The 6,833-nt window shown below is 46.3% G+C and overlaps 1 protein-coding gene across 1 annotated transcript in view; it reads left to right on the forward strand.

Moving 5' to 3' along the window:
- LOC104134098 (1-aminocyclopropane-1-carboxylate synthase-like protein 1) overlaps nt 1–6,833 on the forward strand; it is a 52,424-nt gene that overhangs the window by 30,298 nt on the left and 15,293 nt on the right. The window lies entirely within an intron of this gene.

The raw sequence follows: 6,833 nt of genomic DNA on the forward strand, positions 1-6,833 counted from the left end.
AGAGTCTCAAGCTGTTTCCTGAGCGTGCTGGTAGTTACACAAGGACAATAATGTTCCTGGGAACAATCACTGACTTTTTAAGGACAACATCACTGAAGCTCTTGCACAAGATGGGGAAGTTGAGGGAAGGAGAACAGAAAGGTCTCCAGCTCTCATGAACCGACTGCAGAGGAAAGCTTAAAAAAACAAACAAACAAAGCCCTACAATTTATTAGCAGTTACCAAGAATGGATAGACAGCACTGACAATATGTGAGGGGAACGTTCCCTTTTGAGGATTATACTTGGTTCAGGAAAGCAGAAGCTGAGCACAGCTGAGCTGGATGGGCACGCTGATGCTGCCTTTCTTGCTCTGTTCAAGGCAATCAGTGATACGAGTTTTGTGGCCTCAGCCTCAGACGCAAGGCCACCAGTAAATGTTAGCGTCATTTGTTATTCTCAGGCCTGGCAGAGCAGAAAAGAAGGTCAGGATAAGGGCGATGATCTGCTGTCAGTGCAGCGAGGCTGGGGCGGAATAGCTGCGGGGCTCCGGCATGCCAGGATTGAGTTGCACTGGCAGAGCCCTGTGAAAACCAAGGACACCCGTAGCAGCGGGTGCTGCAGGCCAGCATTGCAGCTCTGTGGGAAAGCCTTCTTTACATACGTGGTTTCCCACCATATAGAAATACTTAATTTCTCCTGCAACTGCAAAAAAACTAAGCTGGTCCCCCCACCCCCTGGTTAGAAAAGACTCAGTGTGAATGAACAGGTCTTGCTGGGGGTCCGTTAGAAGTAGGATGACTAAAAGCCAAGGGGGATACAGGAAACAAGATCCCAGTTTCAGGTCATGTAGTTCTTTCAGGTAGAAGCGGTGTAAACTCCTTACTATTACAAACGAAAATACAGAAGAATTCTCACTTATGGTTTTATCTATAAATTTAATCCCAACTGTTTTTTTTTCTGCATCAGACCAAACACAGAGGTCTCTGTGTCTGTCTTTAGCATCGGATAAGGGCCATTAGCCTGCTCTTTTCCTTGCCTTTGGCTTTTCTCTTTAAAGGCAGATGGTTACAGATCCTGAATATGCCTTACTGAAAACTAGAGGGACAAAAAAACCTTATGGCAACGGAAAGGCAGAGTCCAGCCAGCCACAGAGAGGGAAATGGGTTGATACCTGGTTTTATCGTGTCATTACTTGGGGAATTTTATCACCTGTATTTAGCTCAGTGATGTAATTTTGGTGTTAGCATGTCCCCATTTTGTAGAGCAATATAGCAATACATATATCCCTGCAGGTCATTGCTGTGTTCCCGAGCATATTAGCTACTCTTTTAATATCTCTTCCAGGATAAAGGATAATATCAAAAAGCATAAGTTTCTGTGATAAAACCAGTAAACTTATCTTATCAAGCTGAGATTGCAGATGTGAGTTTGGAGGCCACAAAAGGGGCTGAGGGGTCCTTGGCTCGGTGTCTGTGGGTCCTGAAAATGACCCACGTTGTTTTCTGGCAGCAGAGAGGGAGAAAACATTTGCATGTCTCCTCACAAAGAACTCGCAGTACAGACCAGAGCCAGCCCGAGAAGCAGTGATGGCCAAAAAAGAAAGAAACCAGACAAACAAAAATGCATGACTGGCTAATATAAACAGCATGTCAAGAGGGAAGCAAGTCTGAGTGCTTGTTTTCCAGCTAGAGCCAGTACCTCTTCTTTTCCTCTACTCTCTTCAGTGTGGTTTTTCCTTGCAGTCCACTTCCAGTATCAGTGACCATGAAGAAACTGCAAAAACAGAGGCCACTTCTCAGGTGCCGTGCCATGTGTCCTTCTTAGTGAAGCCTCTCAGGGTTTCTTTCTCTAGGGCAGCGCAAAAATCTCTGTGTTTAGAAAGGGAAGGTTTCAACCAGCCCTGCAAGGAAATTCAATGTACATATGAATCTGCAAGCGATGAGTGCCTTTTGCTTGCCTTGGCCACGCGGTGCCTGGCAAGCCTTAGCGGAGGGCTGCAGAGGACGTGAAGCACTGCAAGAACTTTCTCTACATATGGTGTGACAAGTGTCAGTGTCATACGGAAAGTTAAATTTATTTGCCCTAATAGACATGTTGGGTTTGATTTCTTGCCCAGGGCATCAGCCGCTGTTTCTTCACCCTGAAGAATCAAACACAGACCCTGTCACTCCCTCGTTAACTGTGATGTGCTCATCAGTTCAGCAGAAGTGCAAGCTGCTTCTGCCCTGAAATTTGTCACCATTTCATCTGTAGCATAGGCACTTATTCAGTCACGACTTCTACAGAAACTGTATTATGGCAACTGAATCTACAGGAATTTAGGTATCTTGAAAGAAGAGAGTTGGTCTCCATGTTATTCCTGTCCAGCCCTGAAATTGCAGTAGACTTCGTCACAGGAATCTGGATCCATTCCCTTTCTTGAATCCCTCTAATGTAGTATGAATTTAGACACTCAAATTCACTTTATCTCTTTGTTTGTTTTTAGTCACAGGGTTAGCCAGTACTTAAAACACCCCCAACCCAATCACCGCTTTCTGCTCCAGGGAATACCATTATCTGGTTGCAGGGGATGAGTAAGCTGGCCTGGGTCTTATCAAAGTCATTTGCACAGAAAGTAGTAAAAACACAGTTTCTCAGTTGTTTGTGTGGATGTTACAGAGACTGTGAGGGTGGAAAATACTCCGCCCTTCCAATAGCTCCCTCTGCCTGCAATGGGACCGGTCTGCCCAGACTTTCACAGAAAACGCAACGTGCTGTTTAATCAGTTGTAAAATTGACACCTGGGGGGGGAATCAGTCCCAGGGAATCTAGGTGTTTGATAACCAAACTCTTCTTCTGCAGTTTTCCCTGTCCAGCTCTACTTTACAAAAGGTTTTTAAAGACTATCCTACTCCTCTCTGTGGGCTTTACAGTAAAGTACCTTAAATAACCCTTTGGGCATGTGTTGGGAGCATGAGTCCCTCAGAAACTTCTGCTTCTCTTCTCTCGTGTCTATGTGCTGAAGCTGCTTATTAAAACTATGTCTTAATTTACAAGGCCAACTGTACCCCCCTGTGCCTGCCAACGCAGTATGAAGCCTAAGAGGAGGCATCTGTAATGGTTGTTGGGGCCTGCTTGCTCTGAAAGCCAGTGAGATATAAACTCGTCTCCAAAAAAACAGAGATGGAAGAATTAGTAATGAGTAAAGAAGGAAGATGCTGGTACATACGAGATCCTGCCTTAGTTTTGGCTTAGGTGCTTTATTTCAGTCATTTTGTGGTTTTCAGGGGCTGGGCTGAGGGGTTTTGCAGGAGGACTGAGTGGATAATCGATATTACTAATAAGATTTATACATCAAAAACTCTTTGTGAAGCAGAGGAAGGGAGTTTCCCAGCACTTCTCTACAACGGTCACTTTTTAAAGAATGTAAAAATAAATGCTGCTTGATGGCTTCAGTGCCCATTGGCAATCTGGGGAATGAGCTGCAGAACAGACAGTGCCTGGGGGTGGTCCCCCGCACCATCTCTGGCCAGGGCATCAGCTCAGATCCAGAGAAACTAACAGAATTAAGAGAGTTTCACTTTGTTGTGGTTTGTTCCATAATGTGGCAAAATCTCATGTTTATTTATACTGCCTGCCAAATTAGAGAGATGTAAGAATATTTTTGTCTCAGTGGCATATTTGGACTTTAATTTCTAAGCTGCAATTATTGCAAAGAATTTTTACCAGTGTCATCTCTCTTAGGATCTAGACCTGAGTCTGCTCAGCTCATCTGACTCCGAGTCAGTCTGGAAACAGGCATCAGGTGGTTGTGGTCCCGGTGCTGCTGGGCTTTAAGTAAAGTGCTGCCAGCAGGCGCTACACATCCCAGGGAAGTGACCTTCCTCTGATCTGCAGCATTATCAGAGTCAAACCAGCATCCTTTTCCACATCAAAGGCTGTTGGAAAGAGCGGCGTTTTACTCCGCTGCAGCAGAAACTTCTTTTTACACCAAACCGTGGAGAGCCAGGTACTGAATTTCTGGGAAACGGGCCTGCTGAGCAACCCAACCCTGCAGTTAAATCTCTCGCTGATGTGTTCCCGGCCTGCCAAGGTCCCCCTGTCTGCGTGTGCTCCTTCCCACCCGTGGGTTTCCACGAAACCCCGAAGTAGGCTGTGGCCGGCGGCAGCTGGAGGAAGGTGGCCGGGGCTGGAGCACCCTCTGCAGGGACCTCCCTCCCATCGCCGCCCGCCTGGGCAGCAGCCCTGCCAGAGGCAGCCCGGTCCCGCCACCTCTCCTCCGGCGGGGGCAAGATGCGGGCGAGCCAAAAGGGCAGAGGAGGGTTTGCTGTACAAAGCCCCGTCTCGGGGTGTGCCCACAGCGTGGATAGCTGAACGCCCCTCTCCGCTGGGAGGGGGTGTGAACGGCTTGCTTTGGGAGAGGGGTAGCAAGCAGAACGCTTGTGGAGATGCGAACCCAAACTGCTGCTCGTGATTAGCCATCCTCTTTGCAGCATGAAAATAATTTTAAGGCTTTTCTTCATTGTTAAAAAAAATAAAAAAGCTGCTGTAGTTACAACAACAGAATTTATTGTTACCATATGACATTTAACTGAGTTGTAAGGCCACTTGTTTGCTTTTGTGAAAGTCTTCCCTACCAAAACCACCGTGATGGTTGTCACGCTTCCTAGCCGAAGGCCTGATATTCAACGGGCCCCTTCTGCTCAGCTTGCAAATGTGCTGTAAATAAACAGAAATTTTGGCTTCCAGGGCTTTCATCTCAGTGCCGTCTGTGACCGTGCCATTGAGCTAGACTCCAAATTTAATGAAAATTTATTTTGAATATCATTGCTTACGGGCAATAGCAGGAGAGCACGGTCTCCTCCCTGCTCTGATGGCCTGCAATGTGTAGGGCAAACTACACAAACAAAGTCTAAGATTTAGGTGATTGTCAACTAGTTGCATCAGTGACTTGGAGACCTATAATAAACTAAACAAAATAGTGAAGCTTAACGCCCTTTTCAAAGGGGGTACTTTCAGGATCACATGTTTGAAAAGGAGTTGTGGTGTGCAGTTTGTTCTGGGAAGGAATGCCCTGTAACTGTGGCACTGGGTTGTCATCTGCTGAGATGAAATGGAGGTGTGAAGTTCTCTGAGAATAAGGAAGGTTACTCCATGACAGCGTTTGGTTTGCATTCCTGAGGTTGCTGCATGAAAAGGAAAGGTAGAGAGGGGGTTTTTGGCAAAAAAGCATTAAAAGAATTGGCCTGTCGTAGATGTATCAAATTAGGTGGCACCTACACTTTTGCCACTGCAATAGGTATACAAACCAGAAAATAAAGTCAGTCTTCTTGGTTTGGCAGTTCTCAGTGGCTTGCACTGTGCACATTTCAACACCATCACTTCTTGCACTTTGGGAACACAGCCCCTGTTCTCTCTTCCATCTGAACTGGAAAAACAGCTCAAAGAACTGGCCGCTCAAACAATTACCTCAGCAATAAAACAGCATGTGATATGTTTGTTATCAATGCCACGCGTGCCTGACATGTGATTACAAGGGCAGCTCTTAATTTCATTTAGGAAATCAAGTTTCCACTTCACATGGCATAAAAAGGTGGAAACAACCGAACCATGAACAGTAGTTCAAGATTTATTATTATTGGTTTATATCACGAATCTAGGCTCCATCCCTTTTAATGCTCGCATTTTGAAACAGCGCCTCTTTCTGAAGCCAGGGCATACGTCGAGTTACTTTTGAGAATGCTCTACTGCTGCCTGGCTAAGTTATGGCCCTCAGGTATAACAGGCTGCAGCCCGGCTCTCGGGCTTCTTGGAAAAGCTTTTTAAAAAAAGACTATGCTATGCTGCCTTGAATCTATTTATATTTACTATTAAACTTCTGTCATCAATGGCTCTATTCATTGTTGCCCTGGTCTTATGTGTACTCCAGTACGCAGGCCTTGTAAATGCCCTTATATAACGAAGACCGTATTTGTAGAACAGAGTGCTGCTCCCATGAAAAACCCTAGGAAAGCAAAAGCACATCTTTCTTACGGGGGTGCGGTAGTACAAACTCCAGTTAAGCAGACTGCTGGAAAAATCCAACCTACTACCCAATTGTAAGTTATTAGCTTTAAAAATGATACTACCTCTCCTAAATCTTGTCGCAGAGAGTGAGAAATGGAATCATAGAGGCTGTGAAAGTTTTACTAAAATCCAGAGGGAAGTCAGCAAGAGTTGAATAAAAAACCCACAGTGCCGCGATGAAGCTATCTTTTGATCTAAAGGGAAAATCACGAACCTGTTGTGCACTTCACAACCTGTATGCTAGCTGGGAGGACTGTGATACAGGATATGGACATGGTGTGTTTTGTTCCGTGTTTCTCACTAATTACTGGGTTTATGTTCATACTCGCTGCTTTAGGGCTCAACCCTTATCCTGCCAGGCTCTGGTCCCCACTGAAATTTCCAAACCGATGGGCCATGGTGCAACGCGCTTTGTCCTGCAGTGCGGCTTGAGGCCATCTTCATGGCTGATGCGGCACGACAGCTCTGTGAAGACTTTAAGTTCTGCAATCACAGATCCCTGTAGGCAACTTGACTTGGTGATGTAGAGGGAAAGTAAGAAATCCTGCATTTGCTCCCTGCAGCCCTCCACCCTGCTCAGGGAGATAACAGAGGGCTGGGGGTACTTGGAAGGATTTGAACCACGCAACTGAGAGGGGGTGGTAAATAGAGGAGTGAACTGACCTAAGGTCTGGTCCCTCCGTACCTGCTGCTTGCTAAGCTCTCGGGGGCTGGAAGACTGCCCAACTGGGCTGGACCTGCGAGTCCTTCGCTGGTGTCCGGGGACCGCAGGCAGTGCCCTGTCCCCAAGCCCTGCCCGAGTCGCCC

Source organism: Egretta garzetta, unplaced genomic scaffold, assembly GCF_000687185.1.
Source record: "Egretta garzetta isolate BGI_Z169 unplaced genomic scaffold, ASM68718v1 scaffold329, whole genome shotgun sequence".
NCBI classification, from domain to species: Eukaryota; Metazoa; Chordata; class Aves; order Pelecaniformes; family Ardeidae; genus Egretta; species Egretta garzetta.